General features: G+C 37.3%; 1 protein-coding gene and 1 non-coding gene across 2 annotated transcripts in view; one reads left to right on the plus strand and one right to left on the minus strand.

The window, feature by feature from the left end:
- The window catches only part of PCDH15 (protocadherin related 15), a 632895-nt gene that overhangs the window by 585914 nt on the left and 20243 nt on the right, over positions 1–26738 (minus strand). The gene's annotated exons all lie outside the window — the stretch shown is intronic.
- Positions 13065–13192, plus strand: LOC139022230 (small nucleolar RNA SNORA51). Its single transcript, XR_011473619.1, has one exon. It is a non-coding gene; the product is annotated as a small nucleolar RNA SNORA51 (small nucleolar RNA).

The raw sequence follows: 26738 nt of genomic DNA on the forward strand, positions 1-26738 counted from the left end.
TAGGTCTGTTTCTTCTGGTCTTCATTTCCCATAAAGACTCTCATATCACATAAAACTTACATTAAATACAATTGCATGCTTTTTTGTCAGTTTAATATTCAGAATAATCAGGACCCCAAGGGCAAGAAAAATCATTTCCTCTCCTATATCACAAATCCAAGACCTGATGCTTCTAATTATTATATAATAGGAGATGAATCATTCAATAAACACAAACAAAAACATTCTTAAATCTCTCAAAATAGATTCCATACTGTTGAGAGGTTAGCTATAAGTTTGTCTGATTTAAAAACAATTTTGAAAAATTCATTATATATGTACTAGAGGACTGATGCACGAAATTCGTGCAAGGGGCTTGGCCCTCGCAGCCCTGGCTTCATCCAGAAGGTCCTTCGGCTGTCAGGTCTAATTAGCATATTACACTTTTATTATTATAGATATTATTTGACATTCCTAATAGTTAAAACATTACTCTTAGAGTAAGCACTTATGAAAGTCTTATAAATGTAAAAAAGTGTTTACCATTGTAAATAGCACTAAAATATACAATTATGCAAACTACTGTTTTTATCGTGGAATAGGAATATTTCGAAACTGCAGTCACACATTCGAGCTGTTTAGACATACTGCAATGAAATGAAATGCAACTGCCAAACACACATTTCAAATAGAGGATAGTGCCAATATTGTCATCTTGAAATATTCTTTTTGTTCTATGCTTTTAGAGAATAGATTTGTGTCACAATTAAAGCTGAGTCTTGCAACTTGCAGTTAATCCTTGACTGCTTGTCATGATTAGATATTCTACCGAGGTAGACACCGCAGACCATCTGTGAGAGGACATTATTTCATCCGTTGCTCAGGGAATAAGGAGGAACATTTTGAGGATGGGCCCACCCTGGCTTTTTGTGAAAACAGGAGAGTGCCAGGTGGTTGGTACAGATAAACACAAAGAATGATACTGGAGGAAAAAAACAACCAGGACTTTGCCAGCAAACCCGTGCAGTATGTCTGTACACTACAACAGGTGGCCACCACTGCGATCCTATGTCATATATGTTTACAAAGTCTGAATATGATTCACAAATTGCAGCTCAATTCTGTGAGGCACTGAAAACACAGATGTTAGGAAGTTTCAAAGTTCAAATTGGGCCGAATCTAATACTATCATGAAATCCTCCCTTTCTCAAAGTGCCTGTATTTACATCGCTAACGGCAAAAGAAGTGATCTTGGAAGTAATTATGGGAATGGGTGGTACTTACATTAAAATGTTAATATAGACTATTTAGCCTTTTTCTAAGTTTCAAGAGAAATCTTTATATTTCCTTGGGGAAAAATTGGATATTGGCTTATTAACATGCACATGTGATCTATTAGGACCAGTTTTAAAAGTGAAAAGAGACATTTTCAATCAACCTGAAGAAGAGAGAGAAGCTTTTCCAAGATTCCCTTGTCCTGAGTTCAAGCATTACAATTGTGGCAAACTGGAGTAGAGAACGAGGTAAAGGAAAATATATATTTTTATGACCTGCTTCGGGAGAGAAGGGTAGGAAAAGCTTTTTCATCTATTTCCTTTCAGAATTTGTTATACACCCCAAAGTGACAATGACTTCTATGAACTGCTGTCAAAGCAAAAAAAGAAATTTTAAAGATAAAAACACAAAAGGTTTGGAGATAATAATCACAAATAGAACAGAAAGGCAAATTCAAAATTAGGTGAAAAATAGACAAATATAAGTTCCATGAAAGAAGAAATTTTGTCTTTTTTTAATTGCTGTGTTCCCACTACTCAGACTTACACATTCACACAGTAAGTACTGAATAGCTTTATCAAATGACTGAACAAATTTTAAAATATTGAAAATAACTTTTATTAGGTACTTAGTGACCTACAATGTGCCATTCTCTGTGCAAAGTATTTATACAGAGTAGCCTGTGTAATTGCTATGTAAACCTCTAAGAAAGGTGCTTTATCCTTACTTTATAGAACTAATTAGAGGCCCAGTGCACAAATTCATGCATGGGTGGGGACCAGCTGGCTGGACCCAATCGGTAGATCTGGGCCAGACCTGTCAGGAGGAAGAGACGGTGGGAGGTTGACTGTGGGCCCACTCTGATTGGGGCCAGATCAGGGCTGGGCCGACTGGAGGGAGGGGCTGCATGTGATTGGCCAGTGGGCCCTGCCTCCAATTGGGGTGGGGGGCCAATTGGGGACAGGGCCAGCCGTGGGGAGGGTCTGTGGGTGATGGGTCAGCTGGCTCCACCCCAGAAAGGGGTTAGGGAAGGGGCCATGGGAGGTTGGCCAGCCAGCCCCACCCCCAATTAGTGTGTGGAAGGGTGATCTGAGGTAGAGCTGGCAGGGGGGAGGGGCTGCGGGCCAATCAGGGTGGAGGGGGCTGATTGGGGGTGGGACCAGTGTGGGGAGGGACTGAGGATGATAGGCTGGCCATCCCCATCCCCGAAGGGGGGGGAGAGGCTGATCAGGGGCCAGCGGCCTGGGGCAGGGGTCATGGGTAGTTGGCCAGCTGGCCCTGCCCCTGATGGGAGTGGGGGGGGCTGATCGGGGGAGGAGCTGGCTGTCAGGAGGTGCTGTGGGCCAATAGGGAAGGTGGGGGCCATCAGGGTTGGGGCCAGGCACAGGGAGGGGCTGCAGGAGTTTGGCCAGTGACCCCACCCCCTATTGGGGTGGGGGGGGGTGATTAGGGGCGGGGCCAGCTGGCAGGAGGGGCTGCAGGCCAATAGGGGCTGCAGGAGGTTGGCAGGCTGGCCACACTCCCTATTGGGGTGGGGGGGCAATCAGGGGTGGTCCTGGCCTGGGGGAGGGGCTGTGGGCCGATCATGGTGAGGCAGGACAATTGGGGACAGGGCCGGCCAGGGGTAGGGGCTGCGGGAGGTTTGCCGGCCGGCCACACCCACTGATAGGGCGGTTCACTGCCTGCAGTCGGCATCATAGCGACCGGCCGTTCTGATCATTACAGCATTCAGATCACTGGCTTTTTATATGTATAGATATTCGAGTTTCAGATATGTTAAATGCATTGTCATGCTGACTTCAAAGTACAAACTGTTCTTGGCAGCACGCCATAATCCCTTAGAGCAGTGGTTCTCAACCTTGGCTGCACATTAGAATCACCTGGGAATCGTTTTAAAATCCTGATTTCTGGGCCTCATCCTCTGGAAATTGTTTCTTTGTTATGGGGTGAGGCCACAACATTAGTAACAAAGAAACGGAATGTCCGGAGGATGAGGCCCAGAAATCAGGATTTTACAAAGATTCCCAGGTGATTCTAATGTGCAGCCAAGGATGAGAACCACTGCCTTAGAGGGTAATGGTATTGATAAGACTTTGCCAATGGAGAGAAAATTTCATAGAAGACAGGAGAAGGCCATATTCACAGGAGTTTTCATGTTTCACATGGCAAGGAGATAAATTCTGATCTTCATTCTTAGGATTCCAAACTCTACATTAAGTACCCTATCCTCTGCTGTCTAACTAGTAATATGAGTGCTATTGCCTTTTCTCTGAAACGGTGGGAGCAGGTTTTTTGTGTGAAATATAGTCTGTATACCATGTATACATCCTAGTTGAAGAAAAACAATTATAATATACCTGGAATAAGAGAAAAATATATCAATAAAATTAGGAGATTAAAAATGAGTAATATTGCCCTGACCGGTTTGGCTCAGTGGATAGAGCGTTGGCCTGTGGACTCAGGGGTCCCGAGTTCGATTCCTGTCAAGGGCATGTACCTTGGTTGCGGGCACATTCCCAGTGGGGAGCGTGCAGGAGGCAGCTGATCGATGTTCCTCTCTCATCGATGTTTCTAACTCTCTATCCCTCTCCCTTCCTCTCTGTAAAAAATAAATAAAATATATTAAAAAAATGAGTAATATGTTAAAGCTTCTATTATAACAGAAAATATGTAAGAGAGAACTGGTAAGAGAGATAGAGAGTAGCAAAAGAAGTGTGGTGAGGGTTGTGTGGTGGGGTAAATGATCAATCGATCTATCTATAGTGTGGGGCAAAAGTAGGTTTACAGTTGCTTGAATGGAAAATAATGCAATAATTAATAGATAATAATACATGAATAAACTGTTTCATGTGCTCACAACTGTAAACCTAGTAAAGATCTAATAGAGATCTCAAACATAATGTCCAAAACCAAATTTCTCATCATATCCTTCAAACATATAGCTCTGTCATCTTCTCAACTGGACTCAAAAGAGAACACCATTTTACTCAATAGAATCAGGATTAATTTGGTTAGAATTCCTTCATAAATGCCTCTCTGACTTTTTAGTACATTTATGTTTTATTGCAGTTGATCCAAAAAATTAATACATTCAAATTAAATTGGATATCAGAAGATGAAAAAAATCATGCATGCATATGAGAGTTTTAAAACCTTAAATATCACCTTTCCTCTGGTAGACCTTGTGAATATTTTGTGGCAGGTCAAATTGAAAATATTTTAGCGTTTTTTTTTTGCTGTTTCTATTTTTAAAATTGAACATTGAAACCTAGTCTTAGATCATTGTAACTATATTTCAGATCTAAGAAGAAAAATTATACAAATTAAAGAAAAATGAAAAACACCAACTTGCATATATTATATGATATCTATGTATGGAATTTTAAATTCAAAGAATCCTAATTTTAATAGAATCTCAGAGGCTATCTAGTAAAACTCATACCATAGAAATCATTTGATCCAAGTGTCTGAGTCCCATCATGATAAAAATTAAATGAGTATTTTATTTATTTATTACATGAGGAAATGTGTATATTTATAGAATTGTAATAGTTTATTTCAAAATTGGCAAATGTGTTTTGAAACAAATAAGAATCAATTGGATTTACTCAGGTGCCATATAAAATATATTTATTTAATAGTGAACATGGAATGACTCCTTCAGCATGCAGAAGTGTTAGTGTAAGGGAATTATAGAGAAACTAGAGGCCCAGTGCATGAAATTCGTGCATGAGTAGGGTCCCTAGAGGCTGCCAGCAGCCGGCCGGGGCCTCCCTTCCCCAGGCTGCCTGCCACTGCCACCAGCCAGGGTCTCCCTTCGAACAGTTGGCTGGCCGGCACCACCCCCTGGTCGAACTCCTGGTCAAAGTGTCCGTCGAGGGGAAAATTTGCATATTAGGCTTTTATTATATAAGATAGAGTCAATAAGAGTAGATATGGCAGTCTAGGTCTGAAAATTAGATTGAAGTGTGTTAATTCTTAATAATTGCTATGAAAAGACAACACTGTACCTTTACAATTCCTGTATTCCAAGATTGGTTTTTGAACTACAGGAGGCAAACAACCAAAGTATTCACCATCTCAAAACCTATGTGGAGAAGTAAGTGTTCATAGCTACCAAACAGTATGCAAGTTAACAAATATAAACAAAATTAGATTTTTGCCATCTCCTGTCATTCTTGACTTTTAAATCAATCTGATATACTCACACAAATAAGCTCAAAATCTCAAAATAAAATGTATTGAAGACAAAGATAATCCTTGCTTCTTTTTTATATGGTCCCATGCAATTGAATTCCTTAAGAAATTCTTACCCTTGACTCCAACTTCTGTTTATGACATTCTCATTTTAAACACTTTCTTTGCATTTTTGTCATTTAGATTTCACTTTGGATCTAGTCAAGATATATGTTCAGATCTCAACTGTGACATTTAATCACTATGAAATCTTAGGCAAATTGTCCTATCTGATTCTTAGTTTTCTCATCTATAAAATAATAAAATCTGTTAGTATTTATTGAGCTAATTATCATTAATGTATTTTAATCCATAAATCTCCCCATTTTAAATTTCAGGGAGCTGAGAGAATTCAAAGCCAGTTATGAAGCACCAAACAGAATTCAATTATTTAAATATATCATTGTTTGGGGTAATACATCATATTTATCAGGGTGGTTTGCAGTTGAGATAGTGTGCATGAGATACCTATCACTACATTGCCTTAAAAATTCTCAATAAAAATAAGTACCTGGTACAGATTTCATAGTACAATTAACTACTGTCATTAATTTATGAGGACCACTATTAATATAACAACAGCAACATGATTTTACCTCCATTATGAGAACTTACACTGTAAATCTGGCATCTTTGGATGCTCCAGTCAAGTTTCATATTTTGTGGTCCCTTCCTCAGATCTGAACAGCTATTCCAGTGGCTATTGTAGTTCTGCACTCCATATGAGAGACAGAACTTGGATAAATATTTTTATTAAGTAGGAAAACATTTATCATTTAATAGAAAACATGGAAATTAATTTGGCCTTCATGAGAATAATCTCAACACTATAGCACAGATTAAAAAAAAAAACTCAATAGAAATCAGGAACCTACTGATATTATTGAGATTTCAAAATCTTACTTGAACTTCAAACTGAAGTTAAGCCCATAATCACACAGGGAAATAATCCATAATGCCATGTCTGCAAGTAATTAGAATGACATCACCTTGCTATTTTTAAAAGAGATTTCACAAATCACATAAGCCTATACGTGATCGGCCAGGATGCTTCAGAAAGTATGAATAACAAGAATTCCTCCATTGTGTTTCAAAAATGATGCTTGAATTAGGCATGGTGAAATGCATTACTTTATACATCACTTAGAATATTATATATACACATTTGTTAAATATGTGTGAAAAACAATCATAAAATATTTATACTTTTTATTATTTTGGTTAAAAATGTAAAAAGGTGTTTTTACGGTTTAAAATCATATGTATGTAATAAATCACCAGGCCTCATTATCTGAAACAGTACACTTTGTGAAATAGGAGCCCTGGTCAGCTGTTAGCTGATCTGTGATACAAGACATCATTATAAATTTCTTTAAGTGCCCGCTTTCTCTCAACTTATCTTGTATGTTGTCATCTATATATTTGGTTGTAATTAAACTTAAAAATTATGGCACAGTGTGATATCCCCTTGTAATTTTATTTTATTTTAATGAGAACTACAAAGATTAAATCCTCTTGGGTGTGTGAGTTTGAAGGATTAATGAAGAGTGCTTTAATTAAGTGGTCTTGGGGAAAATGTTTTAAAATAGCAAAACAACTGAAATAAATATTTTTTAAGATTCATAAAACTATTACATAAGGACTAAGTGAGCACTTTGGTCAATTTTCTTTTATATCTGACCTGAAATTTTTAATTATATCTGAAATGTGACTTTTAATTGCATGAAGACTCACCTATCCACTCACTCATTTATTGCACAATTATCAAGTATGTAAAAGAAGGTATGTTCTAGTTAGGAAAACAAAGTCACCACAACAGTAGCAACAGCAAATATTTTCACTTTGATCAAAATCATTATCAAACATTTCTAACATTTTATCTTATTAATACTTAACCTGTACCCAGCTTTAAAAAGTCTAAAGATTGTTAGCAGGGATTTTAAATATCTTCCCATTATAGCATTTATCACACTATAAAAAGGATTATTTATTTTATCTCTCTCTAGTATGAACTATTCAAGGGAAGGGACCATACTGAGTATTTAATGAATATTTCCTGGATCAATAATATGAATTAAAATGATAAAAATCAGTTAATTTTAAAGGTAAAAAATTATTTAAAAATGTATCCATTACACAATTATTTTGCTCTTAATATAAGCTTCCTATTCAACAAGAAATTATATTTGCTAACTGTTGCAATTATAAATGCTATATTTTAACATTGAGGATTCACTAGCATTTCTAGTTAAACAGGATACATGATAATACTTTTATGTTTTCTAATTTGCAGATAACATATTTTTATTATTATTTTAATCCTCACTTGACAATATTTTTCTATTGATTTTTTTTTTTTTTTTTTTTTTTTAGAGAAAGAGGAATAGAGAGAGAGAAACAGAAACAACAATGTGAGAGAGAAATATCCATATGGTGCCTTCTGGGGATGGAACCTGCAACCTAGATATGTGCCCTGACTGAAAATAAACCTGCCACCTTTAGGTGTACCAGACGACGCTCCAACCACCTGGGACATCCAGTCATCCAGTCAGGGCTGCAGAAAATCATTTTAGGCTTTAAAAAAATTATAATTAATTGGCTAAAATGTATTAAAATGCCAAAATATTTTAAACTACTGAACAAAAATTTAGAAAATTGAAAAGAATTATCACAAATATTTAAAAGGACTAGGGAAAACGCTTAACTCTAATAATAAAACATTACATCTATAAATATCAGATGATTATCCAAAGTATAAAACAAATATCTATTTATATCAATTTACACCAACATAAATAAATGATTGAATAAATTAACAATGACAGAGAAGATACAAATTTCCAATAAAGAATTACACATAAGTATGTGGACACTCCTAAAGAACCAGCTCACTATTAAATGAATAAACAGAACTACAAGAGTTCTAAGGCCTTACCTACCTCTATTATTGTATTACTTTATTTATTAAAGATGTAACCCTCAGAGATATTATAATCTATGTGAGAAAACTATACTTTCCAACGTGGAAACTAAATGAAACAACAAATTTAGGAACGGAGCTACAGACTGAGGTCATATTCTGTGTGTTTACAGTAGGGGACCCCAGAGAATCTGAGCAGCTTTGTGAAACAATGAAGAAGTGGATGAGCCTGAAGGACCACTCTGAAAAATGAATGAATATGGATGAGTGAAGGGCACCCTATATCTCAAATAACTGGAATCTAACTCAGATTAATTTCTCATTTTCTTCCTTTTCCAGTTTTGGCAGAGATAAACCATTCCTTCAAAATCCCCTGATTCCTCATCATTTCCTATAACAGCAAGCCCGGGGGCCTTTCACGGCATATCCAACCTTTCCTGACCTTGCCCTTGTCAGCAATCCAAACACATGTCATGTCAGTCTGGAAGTGATTTACACCCATGCAGCTCTAAACTGCTTGAAGTTTCCTGCTCAAGGTATACTGGCAAATAACCTTGTAATTTTGAAAATCTCTTTCCTTCCTCTACCAGTGGTTCTCAAACTTCTGGCCCTTTAAATACAGTTCCTCATGTTGTGACCCCCAACATAAAATTATTTTCGTTGCTACTTCATAACTGTCATGTTGCTACTGTTATGAATCGTAATGTAAATATCTGATATGCAGGATGGTCTTAGGCAACCCCTGTGAAAGGGTCGTTCGACCGCCATGTTATGGGGTGAGGCCACAACATTAGTAACAAAGAAACAGAATTTCTGGAGGATGAGGCCCAGAAATCAGGATTTTAAAAAGATTGCCAGGTGATTCTACTGTGCAGCCAAGGTTGAGAACCACTGGTTGAGAACCTCTGCTCTAGAGTTTCCCTCCATCAAGACCACTGAATACCCTCATTTAGCTTCTTACATTGATCAGACTGAATCTATCCCTTCCCTAAATATTGCAAACATGGACACACTTCCCTCTTCCATTCAATGAAAGAGGTCATGTCATATGAATCATTACACTAAAATCAATACCTTGCAAATAATAATGATGATGATGTTGATGGCCATTGTGAAGACTGAATGGCTTCTGTTATTGATTGGCTGGTTTTGTGCCATGCACTGCATTTTGAATTAAAACCAAGTTTATGACCCTGTTTATTTTATAAAACTTGTCTGTTGAACAGATACACATGCCTAATAAATATTTGTTATAGTTGAGCTGAGGAAGTTAATTCTATAAAATCTTACTTAAATGGAAAAAGGTAATGGACATCTAGGAAACACAAAGAAAAGTTCACATGAATAGGATATGCTTGTTAAGTATATGGATAAATGCATATGGACTAATGAGTAAATGCCTTAGATCCATGGTCGGCAAACTGCGGCTCGTGAGCCACCTCTGGTTCTTTGGCCCCTTGAGTGTGGCTTTTCCAAAAAATACCATGTGCAGGCGCGCATGCACAGTGCGATTGAAACTTTGTGGCCCATGGGCAGAAGTCGGTATTTTGTGGAAGAGCCACACTCAAGGGGCCAAAGAGCCGGGTGTGGCTCATGAGCCACAGTTTGAGACCACTGTCTTAGATAAATATGAAGTTTCCACCTCTCCATGCTATGATACATTTATGATATTATTTTCTAAATCTTTGCATCTTTCTAGTATTTATATTATTCAACCTCTCTGGGACTACACCAAACAGGAATCAGCAAATACCACAGCAGTTAAATGAACAGCTTGTATATTTTCCTCCTTGTATTATTCTCCCTCAAAGATTATACTTTCATTGATCTTTTCTTTCCTAAGACATACAACTGAAATGCATCTTTCTTTGATTTGTATCTTAATTTTCTTTTTAATGGCGGTACTTGAGGAGTTAGGTAAGAGGGACAAGTTGAAAGCAAAAATGTGTCCTTAAGTCAGAAAAGTACTTTTTTTTAAATTCTATTCACCAAAGAAATACAGAAATGCCACTGATAATATTTTCTCTATTTGATTACCAGGGACAATACTCTTCAGCATAATCCAGAGAGAGAACCATCTCTCTTTCTTATAGAGAAAAAACATTACATTAGAGTGATAGTTCCCTATCATCTCTTTTTTTTTATTTGCTTTGGACTTCTTCAAAATTTCAACTACTCAAAAACAATTTACTTTTCTAAAGCAACTTATAGCTATATCACAGTTACCTTTCATACATGTAAGATGTGCGATTCACAAACTATTTCTTTTCTGATTTGATGGCTTTTAAACAAATATGCACATACCCAGATAAATTATAGTATGTATACTAGTAGTGTAGATTGTTATCTTCGGAATTTGCATTTCTTCACATCTGCATTATGGCATTATAAGCTGTATGATAAGTACAGCACATTCCCAGCCAAAAATTCTTAAGATTAGTGCCTGGAAGGTCAATTACTATGTAAATGTACTTTGAAAGATACCAACTTGGACTTTGGTTAATGGTGAAATAAGTATTTTGCATAAACCTATCTTCTGAGAATTATTAGGGGAGCTGGATAAGATATTTAAAAAGTCTGCTTAAAGGCATAGCAGAGTTAACAAACTAGTGAAGAATTATAAGGCCAGGATTTGGGGACTGACAGGTAGGACAGCAATCCAGGGAGGTGAGCTGAGCATGTGGGTATGGTTCCATCCTGCAGACATTTCCAGATTCCACAGTGGGCCACTGAGAGGCTAAAAGGGTGAAGAGAAATATTTACCATTTTTGTGGATCTAGGGAGAAAAATTGTAGCCCATAGCCTAATAAACAGGAAATGACGAACTCTTTACTTTCGGCTGTGAATCTGAAAGTTTTCACCCACAAGGTAGAATGAAGCGTAGGTATACAGCTCTGCAAACAGTTTGCAGCTCAGCTGCTAATTCTGTCAATTCCAGAAATTGGATTGATGTGATCCTAGTGGTTACTGTCCTTATTTTCCTAGCAGAAGCAAATGTAAAACCCCTGTGTAGAAAAATAGCATCTCCCAAAGTCTCAATTCTCTCTGCAATAGTTCCCTTCTCTCTCTTTCACACACACACACACACACACACACACACACCAGGTACATGAGGAGAAAAGACAACGTAACAAAAATAAACAAGATAGTCAGATATAGACTAATGAGTATTGGCCCTGCAAGAACTTCCTTATACACTCTAAGTTAGTCTCCATTACAGAGTCTGCTTTATGGGGAAGCCAGTCACAATTAATAGTTCCACAAATGACCAGAGAAAACTGACATGAAGATGAGATTCTGTCGCTGGAATGTGTGCTGCCTGGCAGGCAATGAAGAAGCCATCACCGGAACCTATGAAACAAGGTGGTTGATGACTGTAACATTTTTTTCCCAGTGGCAGTGAACTGAGATAGGGCAGTAGTGGAAGAAAATGCTCTATAAGGTGGATTGTATCAAGTGTTTGGGAATTATATGAGCATAGAAATTAAAAGACCAAGGAAAATATGATAGTTCTTGCTCAGGGCAATTCATGCTTTGAGACACACCATGATGAGGTAACAGCTAAGGATGATTTAGCCGTTAAAGCCTAAGGACTATGTGTGATAGTCTCCTGGTAGCATATGAAGAAGAGCTCATCTCCTGCGGCCACAAAGCAGAGAAAGATAAAAATCAGAACTAAGATTTAATCTCAAAACTCTAGAAAATCAAAAAGAGTTTACATTTGAAACCTAGTGAGACAGCTATACCAAGGACAAGAGTCTGGCTGGGAAAAGATGAAAACTTTTAAGACTTGTGTGGAAATATTCATTAATTTTAATTCCTCAGATTATCTGGATCATTTGAGCCTGCAGAACTGACAAATTCATCATTTCTCTCAATCAACCAAATAATTTGAAGATAAGTGAAATTTCTGTATATAAGAAATCAAATTTCTCTGAGTATTTATCTCTTCTATAGGAACTAAGTAGAATATATATCTGTAAACACTACTCCTAATTAAAGTTGCAAGATATTTCACATTGAGAGCTATGGGAAACAAGTATGGAAGAAGACAATAGTGGATTTATATCACCAATCACTCCAGGCCATACACTTATTGACTAGAATGGCAGGCACAGTTGTCAACAGATTATGTGTTTTTTTCATCTCCCACTACTTTTTACTTTTTACCAAGCACCTATAATTGAACTTTGGTTACATAAAAGGTGCATTCTGCAGGAATGTTTCTCAGGATATGATGACTGATATTGAGATGAAGTTTTACTTATTCTGATGTTTGTAAACATTAGTGATTTGAGGAGAACTTAGCTCCCTTGTAAATTTACCTGTGATTCTGTATGTCCCAATAGAATGTAGAAACTCAATAACCTAGATTTTCTTATGACTACAAGTCTGGCAGGCAACCTGGCTCCACAAATGTGGCATATTCACAGGAGACAACAATACAACATGTCTCAAATCTGTTCTGGTGAAGGTGAGCAGAAGCACCCTGCCTTTGAAAGCAGTTGTGAAAAAGTTTCTAGAATCCAGTGCCAAAGAATCAGCAGGCAAGATGTGGCATCTGTATCCCTCAATAATATATTCTTTTGTATAAACATGTTAGTGTATAATCTGTTGTTTGCACCTCACAGAAGCGACATAATAAATCCTTCCTGGCACCCTGGTGCTTACCAAGGCTGTGTTTTCACACTGATTGTATCAAAAGAGGCGGAGTAGACCTACCCCCTATACACCCCAACCTGGGTCCTTTGCCTGGTCTATATTGTGATTGTGGGGCTATAAAAAAAAAAGAAAGTAAGAATCCTTCTCTTATTCCATTAATATATTTCTTGAATTGCTTAGCAAATCCAGTTTCTTATATGGGTCTCTACTTTTGGTTTCATTACCAGATGAAAGTACATACTTAAAGTATCTGCTCTCTAAAACTGTGGTCCACACTGATATAAATTGTTGCTATTTAAATTAGCTATGAAATAAACTTAAAAATTAGTTTCTGTGGTCATATCAGACACACTTTAAGAGCTTATTAGTCACATGTGGCTAGCAGCTATAGTGTTTCACAACGCAGTTATAGAACACTTCCATCAATGAAGAGAGTTCTGTTGATAGTGCTGCTTGAGGCATAGACAACTTACCTAGGACATGCGTGACTGCCTTCAGATTAGAGAAGCCTTTCTTAATGGATTGATTGATTGATTCTATTAACAGTTTCAAGTTCTGACCTTGATACTATGTGGTATTATAGTCATCCTTCACTCCATTATTCTATTTGATTTTGCTATTAAGGTTACAAGGGATCAAATTAGAAACAGAGCTCACTTCATTTTAGACTAACAGAAACCAAATTTCATTAGCGCTCATTATACTAAACATTGAAGGCTTCCTCCCTGCTACCTCCTCATGAATGATATTAAACTCTATTAGTACAATCTAAAGGCTGACACTGACTGACTCGATCTTTTAGCAAAAGACATTTGGCTTATGTCTGAGTGTTCATTTTGGTTCACTGATGCCTGAAATGCAACATGGGAGGTGGGCATTTAGTGTATTTGCCTGCCTAGCAAAGCCATCTCCTCCTTTTGCTAAGGGTCCTACAGTTTTTCAAATATGCCCTGTTTTATACAACCTTTGTGCTTCTGTAAATCAAGGTGATCCACCCACCCTCCTTCCCCTGGCCTAGAGCTTGGGTTTGGAAACAGGTAACCAATTGCTTCCTGCTGCAGAACATAGTACAAAAGAGCAAAATTAAATAGAAGGAATACATCCCAACAGCAGTTACCTAAACAAATCCTCACGGGTTCCTCTTTTCTAGACCCCTAGAGCTGTCCTAATCTGTACTTCCTGAAATTTAATTGTTTAACCTTTTTTTTTCTTTGAATGTATATCTTCCTTCTAGCTTATAATAATTTAATAATTTGTTTAACTTTGTTTTTAAGATAGCAAGTTAGTTTCGGGGAAAGTATTTAAGGCTGGAGGGAGTCCTAAATATTGATGAAAATCCATAGTGGGATTTTCTTGGGATGTCTACTTGACATTCTGAAAAGCCATTTGTGCCTCCTTGCCCTCTGCCACGGTAACTTCTCACACTGTTGATGGGTAGCTTCACATCCATCATAATCCCCATGGGTTTTGAATTCAGCTCCTAGGAATGATTTAACCACAACAAAGCCTCCTTCTGCCAGAATACTGCTTTAATCCTCCCCACAAATGTTAACTCTATTTGAAGTTAAATGCCCACCTGTTTGTGCTCTGAGAGATGCTGGCAAATAGAAGGGAAATGAAAGAACTTCAATTTTAGAAAAATTTAAACTTGTCAAATTCATTGTAAATTTTTAAAAACCATATTGTCAAAGTGATCCGTTTGGCAAAAACATATATTTAACTCTTATTTTCTGTGTTAACATATGGTCCAATAGCATTAAGTTAGATATTTGATAATATATTTTCCTGAACCATCTTAAGATCATTATTATATAAGATATAAATTACTCTAAAAACTATTGGTTTAAAGCAGCAATTTTCAACCAGTGTGCCTCAATCATTTTAAAATATGTAAAAATTCATTATGAAAAACTTGGAACACTAATAATTCCAAAATTTAAAGGGCTTAGAGCTTTAAAAATTATCAATGTGAAGTAATACCAAGCAAATAGACATTTATCTTGATAAATACAAATATTTGTTATACTGAGATTTAACCTCAGGATACAGAAGACAGGTTAGGTTAAAGTTTGATTTCAATTCACACATCCATCCTAAAAGGTTTACAAAGTGCACCTTCTATTTATTCATACATGCACACTGGTCTGTTTCAATATTTGAATATAAATTAATAAGTGGAAAGCATCTGTGTATGTAAATTCCAGCAAAGTCACATCTAAAAATCTCTGCTATCACACCACCTTGCAAAAGAAAGAGGATTTGAATTCTGCATATTAAGTATTTGGCAGAAGTAAGTGTCACAGTAAAACACATGCTATGAATGTCAGCCATTAAATAGAAAACAGCTAACAGGAAAAGCCTCTCATTAATCTATTCACATGGTGTGTTCTCCTCTTCCCTGTTTTATAAGAGATATTTTAGGAATATTTGAAAGAAAAAGAAGTTTAAGCACCTGAAATCAATGAAGTATCCCACATGTTTTTATAGCTACATATTATATAAATTTAAGAAGTTATTTTTAATTTATCAGCTGCATTCAGAGTTTAAGCATGTTTATTTGGAAGAAATTTTAAATGCACATCCTTAAGCAAACTTTATCATTTGTACTATCCATATTCAAGCATTTTTCAATAATTAAATATTTAATTCCCCAAATAAATAAACTAGCCCTGGTATGATTACCACGTTTATAATGTGTAATACAGTTAAGCTTAGAAATATTGTGTTAGAAGGAGAAATGAAATCTAAATGATCCATGCATTACAAATGAAATACAAATGTGCACAAGCACTAACTTCTCCTACTCTGTAGGTTTTTCCTATAAATTAGAAATGTGTTCATCAGCACCAGTGGGCCATCAAAACATGTAAATGAAAGGTCTTAATTTTTCATCTTCGCCAAGTAGGTATAGCTAGCATCCATGCCCCTGACACTTAGCTGCTAGCTTTTGTCATCAATCACCCACATCTGTGGTTGCGGTCTCAATCCCCAATGATTTTTCAGTGTCACATTAGGAGAGGTATGCCAGTGGTTCTCAACCTGTGGGTCGCAAACAATGAAAATACATACTGCATATCAGATATTTACATTACGATTCATAACAGTAGTGAAATTACAGTTATGAAGTAGCAACAAAAATAATTTTATGGTCGGGGGTCACCACAACATGAGGAACTGTATTTTTTTTTAAATATGTTTTATTGATTATTTACAGAGAGGAAAGGAGAGAGATAGAGAGTCAGAAACATCGATGAGAGAGAAACATCGATCAGCCGCCTCCTGCACATCCCCCACCGGGGATGTGCCTGCAACCCAGGTACATGCCCTTGACCGGAATCGAACCTGGGACCTTTCAGTCCGCAGGCCGACGCTCTATCCACTGAGCCAAACCGGTTTCAGCTAGGAACTGTGTTAAAGGGTCGTGGTGTTAGGAAGGTTGAAACCCTTTTAACTCTGAGTGCTTTGAAGGTGGCAGAGATGATTGTCATGTTGTCACATGGAGACATGTTGCTTCTAGCACTTCTTGATTCTTCTATAAATATGTTAGATCATTACTGGTAGGTCAATAACTTGCCCTTCTCACCTATGATTAAAAACACTATTTTTTCAAAGTTTCTTATTGAGTGTTTCTAGCTGTTTTTATTTTTATATCTTTCAAAAATAACAAGAAAATATCATTTAATGCTGCTGCCAAAATAATCTATGGAAGAAAAACACCCCCAGCTATAACATACAATAAGAATAAGCTGATCTCTTATGTAGCCGATGTTGTAATTGTGTAAGAGCCAATTCTAACTCTGCAATCTATTGCTTAACACCTGATGCTTAACACTTCAATAAAGACAAGTCCAGATGAGCTGGCATTCTTCATATTCTTACTAATACATTACTGTCATGATCATTAAAGAGCAAAAAAAAAAAAAAAAATCAGTTTACTATAAACCGACATTGGCATCTGGAATGAATGAGATCACATAAATGTACTGAGGCCCAGTGCACGGAATTCGTGCACTGGGGGAGCAGGGGTGGTTTCTCAGCCCAGCCTTCCCCTTCTCACAGTCTGGGAGCCCTCAGGGGATGCCCTACTGATGGCTTAGGCCCGCTCTCCATAGTCTGGCCTCCCTCTGTGGGCATATCATGGGAAGGCGCCACCCCCATCACCCCGCTGCTGCTGCCACTGCCAGCCAGCAAGGTGTTTTCATCAACATGGATTCCAGTCCCTTCACCATGAAAAAATGACAACATTTTTTAGGTATTTTCAAGATATGACATTTATTTATTTTTCTTTCATAGGATATGACATTTATTTATTTTTTTAATCCTCACCTGAGGATATTTTTCCATTGATTTTTAGAGAGCGTGGAAGAGAGAGGGAAAGACAGAGAGAAACATCAATGTGAGAGAGACACTTCAGTTGGTTGCCTCCTGCATGAGCCCTGATATGGGCCCTGGCCAAGGAGGAGCCTGCAACCTAGGTACATGCTCTTGATCAAAATCAAACCCGGAACCTGCGGCTCACAGGCCGGGCTCTATCCACTGAGCCAAACTGGCTAGGGCAGGATATGACATTTCTTAGGCCCTCCAGCAGCAGGCCTTTGGTTTTTCCTCCAGGAGTGAGGTGGAAAAACCCTAGATCACCTTCTTGGATTCTTATTACCAAAGTTAAGAATGCTGCCAATGGCATACAGAGAGCTTAGTCACATGCAGAGGTGGGGCTGCTGGGGCCCTCGCTGTCTCCCGGTGGGGGTGGCGGCCTGGGCACAACCCCCACCTCATGGCTCCTGCTCCCTCTGTGGGCCTGCTCCGCCCTGCTCTCTGCAGACCTGATTTTTTCTGCAGCAACTGGCATGCCCTGCTTCCTGTTCTCTGTGGGCCTGCTCCACCCTGCCCTCTGTGCCCTGCTCGTTGCCTGTGCCATCCATGGCTTACCTCACCATGCAGCAGTCCCCTCCCCTCCATCTGCACACAGAGCCTATAAAGAGGTAATATGCAAATTTGCCCAGTCGTGACCCTTACGGAGTCTGGGACAAATTTGCATATTCTCTCTCTCTGTCTCTCTCTCTCTGTCTCTCTCTCTCTCTCTGTCTCTCAATGTATGTGTATGTGTGTGTGTGTGTGTGTGTGTGTGTGTGTATATGTAATGAAACTGAAGACCAAGAAGAAACAAGTCTCACAAATTTTAAATGTATATTTCTCCAAAAATAAATCCCCCCACACAAAGGCATATCTATACTATAATCGCACACATAGCCTTAACTGGTTTGGCTCAGTGGATAGTGTGTCGGCCTGTGGACTCAAGGGTCCCAGGTTCAATTCCGGCCAAGGGCATGTACCTTGGTTTCAGGCACATCCCCAGTAGGGGGTGTGCTGAGGCAGCTGATCAATGTTTCTTTCTCATCGATGTTTCTAACTCTCTATCCCTCTCCCTTCCTCTTTGTAAAAAATCAAGAAAATATATTTTAAAAAAATCACACACACACATATAAATTAATGTTAGTAGCAAACCCTACATACTTAAAGTCACCAATGATTAAGTATTCCAACAGTATTACCCACTAGGCCTCAGAGCCCATTATTTTCATTTCAGTACCACTAGTAGGCAAAATCCAAATGTCAAATTTTAGCACAATGTTTAATGAGTGAATACATATTAGAAACCACTGCTCTTGAAATCTTAGGTAAATCATTATTAGGGGTTTATTAATTTTAGTATATGACATTTACTCATTTTTTCATACTAGTTTTATTTTGTATTAATTACCTCCTGCTTTGAAGATAATCTATTTAATATATATTTTTAAATGTGCTTTTCTCATAGAGGTTTTCTTATACACAAGAATTACCTTTGTAATATGTCCTCTAAGGCTATTGGACTGTATTATATCCAATTATTATTAAAAATGTATTATTAACTCTGAATGCAACTTAGGACAAAGTATAATCTAAGTATGTGGGAAATTTATAGATGTTGTTCCTACCTATTAAAGAAATACATCATTTAACCTACTGAGAATTCAAGGGAGATAAATATCTCAAAGACTTGATAATAAATAACTGGCAAAATTTTGGGCAGAAGAGTAATTATAGAGATAATTTTATTTACTGTCATTATTATATTTTATCCCAACAACACTGAGGTTTTATTGCAATTCCCATTTATAGGATCTCAACCCAGTGAAATTACTTTATCAACTAACATTTTAATTCAAGGGAATGATTCATCAAACTAGCTGCTAAAATTGAGCGATCCCAGCTAAGTTATCTGGGATCTAGAAGCACAATTTATTTATATACTACTAAAAGCCCGGTGTACAAAAATTTGTGCACTGGCGGGGGGAGAGGGGGTCCCTCAGCCCAACCTGGGACCCCTCGGGAGATAATCACTCCCCTGGTGGCAGATGGCATGCCCGATACAGTGGTGCCTGCCCCATCTCCCCCGGTAGCAGATGGCAGGCCTGGATCCCGCGCTGGGGTGGGTGGCAGCTGGGGATAGCGTTGCCACCTGCCCCCCTCCCACCCCGGGCTGCACATGGCAGGCCCGGATCCCATGCTGGGATGGGCAGCGACTTGGGATCTCGCTGCTGCCTGCCCTGGGGCTGCGCAGCGGGATCTGCCTGCAGTCTGCAAATTTAACAGCCATCTTTGTTGGGTTAATTTGAATACTCTTCTGATTGGCTGATGAGTATAGCGAAGGTATGGTCAATTAGCATCTTTGCCTTTTTATTAGTGTAGATTGCAAATTGCAACCTTCCTATCAAAAACAAACAAAAAAATCAATAGAAGCTTATATCTGTAGACCTTAGACTTTAGCTTAGCCTCTAATTAAATATTAGGGCAATGGTTTTATAATAATATTTTATAAAGTTTTTGCATGGAGGTAAATACTGGTGTACAAGAGAAATAAGAGCAACTTCTGGTAGAGAGGATTCCTGCATGAGAGGATACCTCATGGAAAGCTTTAGTTTTGGTTCAGATTAAAGGGAATGCAAACATACACACACACAATCTCAATAACTGAAATAGTCCGACAAGCATAATTTTCCCTATAAGGTTTCATTTTGTCAGGTGATAGCTAGGCTTGATTTATTAGGTTTGGTTGTTTGTTTCATATGTCTCTTGCAGGTGGGGATAGGTGAGGCTACCATTGTATTTTGAGGAACAGGAGACAGTTCAGGTATAACAACAGGAGACTGGAGGCAATGTGAGATAGAATTATGTCAAAAAGAGGTCTACAGGGAGAAAGAATGAGAGACTGAGGAGAAGAAATACATTTTAAGAGAAAAAAATTAAGATTATGTTGTGTAGAGTATAATTTAAATCTCAATCTTTTGTTCAAACTTTATTAAAATAATCAATTTCTGGTTGATGTTTTATTTTTTTGGGGGGGATATGAAGGGTGACATAGGTTGATTGCTCTGGAAACAGACTTTAAGATAGCTATTTGGATGCAATTATTTCAGAGTGAACACCTATGAGCAGTCTCACCTTGAGGCAATTGTTAAGGGTCTGTATATAACACCTTCTACCATCAGCTAGCTCCTCTATCAACCAACACCACCCAGAGACTAGTTATGGGGTGCTGGCCACCTGACAGGGTGTGAGTGGGATTTTGGTCACAGTGGCTCCCTTCACCTGAAGCCAGATTTTAAACTAGAATGAGTGGAGGCTGTCAGCAGTCATCACTGCTTACGATTATGGGGAATGAAATATCAGTTGTGGTGATTGTTTCTATTGTTGTGCAGAAGCTTTTATGTTTGCTGTAGTCCTACTTGTTGACTTTCTCTCTTGTTCTTTGATCTTTAGATATTATAGGCAAAAAAAAATCACTGCTGAGACTAATATCAAGAATCTTCTTTTCTATGTTTTCTTCTAGGTGTTTTAAGGTATCATGACTTATATTTACATTAGGATCCATATCGAGTTAATTTTTGTGAGTAATGTAAGACAGGGGGTACAATTTCATTTTCCTGCATGTCATTATTCAGTTTTTCCAAAAAATTTATTTAAGAAACTATCCTTTCCCCATTTGTGTTCTTGTCTCCCTTGGAAAATACTAGTTGACTGTGTATACAGTGGTTTAATTCTTGGCTCTCTTCTGTTCCATTGGTCTATTAAACACCCAAATGTTCATCAACAGATGAATAGGTTAAAAATGTGAGATATATATAACAATGAGATATTATTCAGGCATGAAAAATTAGGAAATTCTGCCATTTGTGACAATATGGATAGACCTTGAGAACATTATGCTAAGTGATATAAGTCAGAGAGAGAAAGACAAATATTGTATAACATTTATACGTGGAATATTAAAAAACGAACATGTAGAATGGTGATAATAAAGGGGCTGAGGGGTTGGGGAGAGGAGAGATGTTTAAGGGTTCAAACTTGCAACTGGTAGATACATAAATCCTGGAGGTCCAATGCACAATATAGGGATTATAGAGAATAATACCATACTATCATCAACATCAAACTTATTAAGACACTATGTCTTAATTATTTCTACCGCACAAATGATAATTATTATGCTATACTATAGAGGAGCTAGCTGATGCTATAATAGCAATCACCGTATTATAGATTGCAATGCAATATATAAATATATCATATCAACATGTTGTACACCTTAAGTTACACAATGATATAGGTCAAATATCCTGCAATTGAAAAAAGAAAGCAATCTTGGTGGTATCCGTTAAGAAAAATGTGAAGAAATACTTCAAGGAGGGGATTGAAGCCAGAGCTAAGTCTGCCTACAAGAGAGTCAGTCACTTCGTTAGGTATGGCGAGTTTTCCTCACAATAAAGGAGAGGTAAAGAAGGTAACATGAACTTAAATGAACCTTGAATTGCTTCAGTTCAATAATCCATCCAATTGAAGTGTACTTATCATTTTGCAGTTTCACGGTGCCCTTTTTCCTCTGTCATTGCTCATTTTCACAGAAACTTTGATTCAGTTTCTCATTTTAAATAATTTATGTAACTCTATTTTGCACTTATTTGAAGAATAACAGAAAATAAAAAAGTGAGAAAATTAAAATGGATTTATTTTTGCCAACACACAATATAGGTAATTTATAGAAAAGCCGGAAATGAGGACCGGTTAAGAGTTTTCCAAAGTATGTCAGCTAGAACCATGGAGTTTTAAATATTTTCTTTATTATAATCCATCCTGCTGGAAAGAAGGAAATCATTAGAGTTGAGTTAGCAAAAGAATGATAACCCTGAATAGAGTTATTAATCGTGTGCGTACTGCGTGCAGACAGGATGAGAAGATACTAGCCAGGACACTGACAGAGGAAAGAGTTATTAGAAACATCTCAATCTCCACACGCAAGCTGTAGGTGCCCTTCACCAGCTACTGACAAGAGGCAGGGCAAAGGAAACTGTTGCTAAAACAAATGCCAGGTATTCAAATTGGTAAATTCAATGTGGGGATTTGGTCTGAGGGTAATTTATTGATGGACTCCCTTGCTTTTACCAGCATACATTTCTGCTGTAGAGACACGGGTGTTTTCTTCCTATTTATTCTACATTAGCCAAATATTTTGAGAATATTGTAGTTCCATTAGATGCCAGTCACAAAATCCATTAATAGCTTCATGGAGGTTTAATAGCTATTGTTTAAGGATAAGTATCATTAATCATGGTCTGCTCTATGGAAGCACTAGGAAATAAAAATGACCTGAACATTTTTGAGCAGTTTCTGTTCTGCTTACTTCTATGAAGGTTATAAGGTCAGATTTCATTTCATTTATGCTTTTTTTCTGATTGATGTTTTTACCTTATGAATGACAAAAAATCCTCCTTAAAATTAGTGTATATCTACAAAGTATTTATTATTTCAAGTTTCACTAAATAGAATTGTTAGGCACATTCTTTCAATCCATTATGGGCTGCTTGCCCCTCCCGGTGATTTTCCTGTTATTCTCATTATAGGTCTCATGATTAAATGCCTTTGGCTCCCCATAAACTGCCTCACCCAGTTCGCAGTGGACCGCCGCTACACCTGGCCCCCACCTGCACCTGGTCCAACTGGTTACTCTGACTGACCTTCACAGGAGACATACATATCCCACTCCCCCTACTCTGCCCTGCTGATGCCATTTTGGTCTCAGCTCTTTTGCTAGCAGATGTAACAATAAATGTATAATTCTTTACCCCTTCTGGCCACGTGTGCTTCTCCTTAGGGAACCCTAACAATATTTTTTAAATAAATTCTTCTTAAGGTTTTTTAAATTCTGACCGTTCAGATTAATTCTCATATTGATTACTGAAATAAGTTTAGATGCCCTTGATAATTACAGACTGAATATACAGTTAAAATGGGCTCAATTTATGATGAGGTCAAAGACTCTAACATTTGATTCCCATTAAATTGTGATATTAGAGTGAAAAACTGCATGGAAAGTGCCCATTGGTAGTGCTGGCGGTGCTACTCGGAGGTAGATGGAATTCATCCTCCCCTTACCTCCAGTATATCTATTGCTTTTAAGGAACTTAGATGCTGCTGGCGTGTGGAGAGATTTCTCCTTTTACATATTTACAACTTCTAATTCAGGAGAGAGAGAGAGAGAGAGAGAGAGAGAGAGAATGAATCCTAAAACTCTTTTAAGTAGCAAGACTGTGAAAACAAAAGAGATCTCATTGCAGCTTCATAAGATCAGATTTTAGATAATAATGATTATGGCTAGAGCCAAAATTTACTGTGATGAAATAGGAGCCTAGGCTGGTGAGCAGAAAGAACTCTACATCATCTCAACTCTGCCAGGGTTGGAAGCAACCAAGACCAAGATTCAGTCAGAAACAGAAACACATTTAAGTGTAATGTTTTTTTATCCCAGCATTTCTTCCACATTCAGTTGACAACAGCACACTGACTCTCTTCCACTACATGCTTGATTGAAATGTACATCAAGAGTCCTGCTCTCACCAGCCCAAAAGGTGAACATAACAGAATTAACAGAACATAAGTGAACCTTACTCTTATTCCCAGTAATTTGAATTGTGAGTGCAATGCACAAGAATGGGATACATAAATGGACTTCATTCATTTGTTGATACTTTGTCAACAATATCAGTTTGTTTTTTGCCACTTAAACCCTTGAGTCTTTACTGCAGCAATTCCATCTACTACCTGCATTCTCAAGCCTTCTCATCTGTTTTGTGGGCTAATATCCTGCAGATAACTTTCATTTATGATTAAACTGGCTAGTACTGGTTTTTCTTAGCACAACCAAAAAAAAAAAATCATAATCAACCGAGCATACCAAATATATGAAAAGGATTTGCACTTATATTTATACAGAACAGTTGAAAAATACCAAACTGTTTAGCCCCCTGCTGTGTTTTGTTTGATTTCAATAACTTCACAGTATGTTCCCCAAAGTAGTCTTCATATATGCTCACTGTCATTCATGCAAGATAAGTAAGAAAGTGTTAAGTTTAAGGTACCCCAAACTAGTTCTAGAAAACTGCTTGACCATTTTTAAGGAAGATCAGCAAGAAAGCCCATACCACAAAGAGAACATATTTAGGATAGATAAAGTCTGAGTCAGTGGTTAGAATTTGAATGTCTTGGAAAGTTATCAATCTGATCACTAACATAATACGGAAATCTTTGAGACCTTGTGAGATCTCACTATTTAGTTAACTGTGGGTCAACTGTCGCCTGACAAATCTGTAGGCCTTGAGAACTGGAAGTGTTTGATCTAAAAAATACATATAAAACCAGAAGTGGCTCCCTTGAGGATGGGGATTGTTTCATGCATTATTTGTTATAATCTTTGCTAATAAACTTTGTGCTATTTCATTGCATAATGAAAATAATCTGATAAGGGTGAGCTGTTCTGATATCAGACATTCTCGGAAATACTTTGAGGAAGGAGCCCTCTAGAAAACACTATCAAGAGTCTAGCAAAGGAGAAGGGCTTGAGGCACCAGGATTGGAGAGGTGAATAAAAATGTAGCCTCTTTTTCATATTTTGGCTATTGTCAATAATGCTGCAATGAATATGGGAGTGCAGAAATTGCTTCATGTCTGTTAAAAGGTGAATAAAGACAATATGATGTACATATTTATGATATATATATATATCTCTCAAATATTATGCATGTGTGTGTGAATGAATATATGCACACATGCATAATGGAATATGATTCAGCCATAAGAAAACATGAAATTCCACAGTGAAATAACTAAATACTGCATTATATCACTTATATGTGAAATCTAAAGCCAAGCCCAGAAAATCAGAGAGCATAATGGTGGTTACCTGGGGTGGAGGGTTGGGTGGGGAAAGGTGGGCAATGGGGATATATTGGTCAAAGTGTATAAACTTTCACTTATAAGATTAACAAATTCCGGGGAACTAATGCACAGCATAATGATTATAGCTAATAATACTTGAAAAGTTGCTAAGAGAGTAGATCTTACATGTTTTCATCATGAAAAAGAAATGGCAATTGTGTGATAGGGTGGAGGTATTAGGTAATGCTATGGTGATAATCATTTTGCAATATATAAATGTATCAAATCAACACATTTTACTCATTAAACTTATACAATGCTATGTGTCAATTATATCTTGATAAAAATTGGCCTCTTTTGTATTCATAAGTTGTTAGGTCAATTGCAAAAGAAAATTCTGGAATGTAAATTCTCTTTTAACAAATGAGAACCCACTATTTCGGAGACATTTGCTAGCTGATCACACAATAACACTGAAAAATATAGACATTTGATTGGCAACAAAGATCAAAATCAGAGAAAAAACCTAACATGCTCCAGCAAAACAGAAAGCTCTTTAGAAAAACAGCATTGCCATAATTCCCCAAATATATAAAGACAGACGGAGATAACTTGATATGTGTTATCTCTAATAAAGGATAATGACAGCTGTGATATGGAAAAGTCAACTCAGATACTACTTTCCTCCTCATTTCTAGCTGAACCTCCTTTTAAATAAATGCCATCATTAGTTTTACATCAGACATTTGAAATCTAGGCCATATGGAAAATATTAAACATAGATTACATGACTTGCACATCACTCACAAAAATTAACACATCTATGTAAATACTTGTCAACTATAGGAAGAAAATTACATTTCTTTGAATGTAATGTGCCCATTTCATATTTTAATGCCTTTGTGATAATGTAGTTATTATCAAAATACATTTAATTTTTTATTTATTTAATTTTTTCCATCACCATTTATCCCCTCAAACCCTCTTCTACCTCTACCCCACCCCCCACAAAACCATATTATCTTCCATGTAATGTAGTTACTAGAATGATACTTTATTTGACAACTAATGTATAGTTATTCATTGAAATGTGGTAATCCTTAAGGAGCAACCACACTAACATACTTTTCCAATAAATATACATCAATTATTGACCCATGAAAAAATATTTTAAACAGAAAACCAAGATGGCAGCATAGGTTAACGCCAGAGTTTGCTGCCTCGAACAACCACTTCAAAAATACAACTAAAAGACGGAACGGACATCATCCAGAACCACAGGAAGGCTGGCTGAATGGAAGTTCTACAACTAGGAGGAACCGAGAATCAGAGGAGGTGCAGTGCTGAAGTAAAATACTAAGGTGCGGAGTGCGCGCGGCGCGGGCTGGTGGCTGAGGGCGTGGTTGTCTGTTTC

This window comes from Myotis yumanensis, unplaced genomic scaffold (genome assembly GCF_028538775.1).
Source record: "Myotis yumanensis isolate MYYU_CA2020_CCGP unplaced genomic scaffold, mMyoYum1.0.hap1 SCAF_13, whole genome shotgun sequence".
Lineage (NCBI taxonomy): Eukaryota > Metazoa > Chordata > Mammalia > Chiroptera > Vespertilionidae > Myotis > Myotis yumanensis.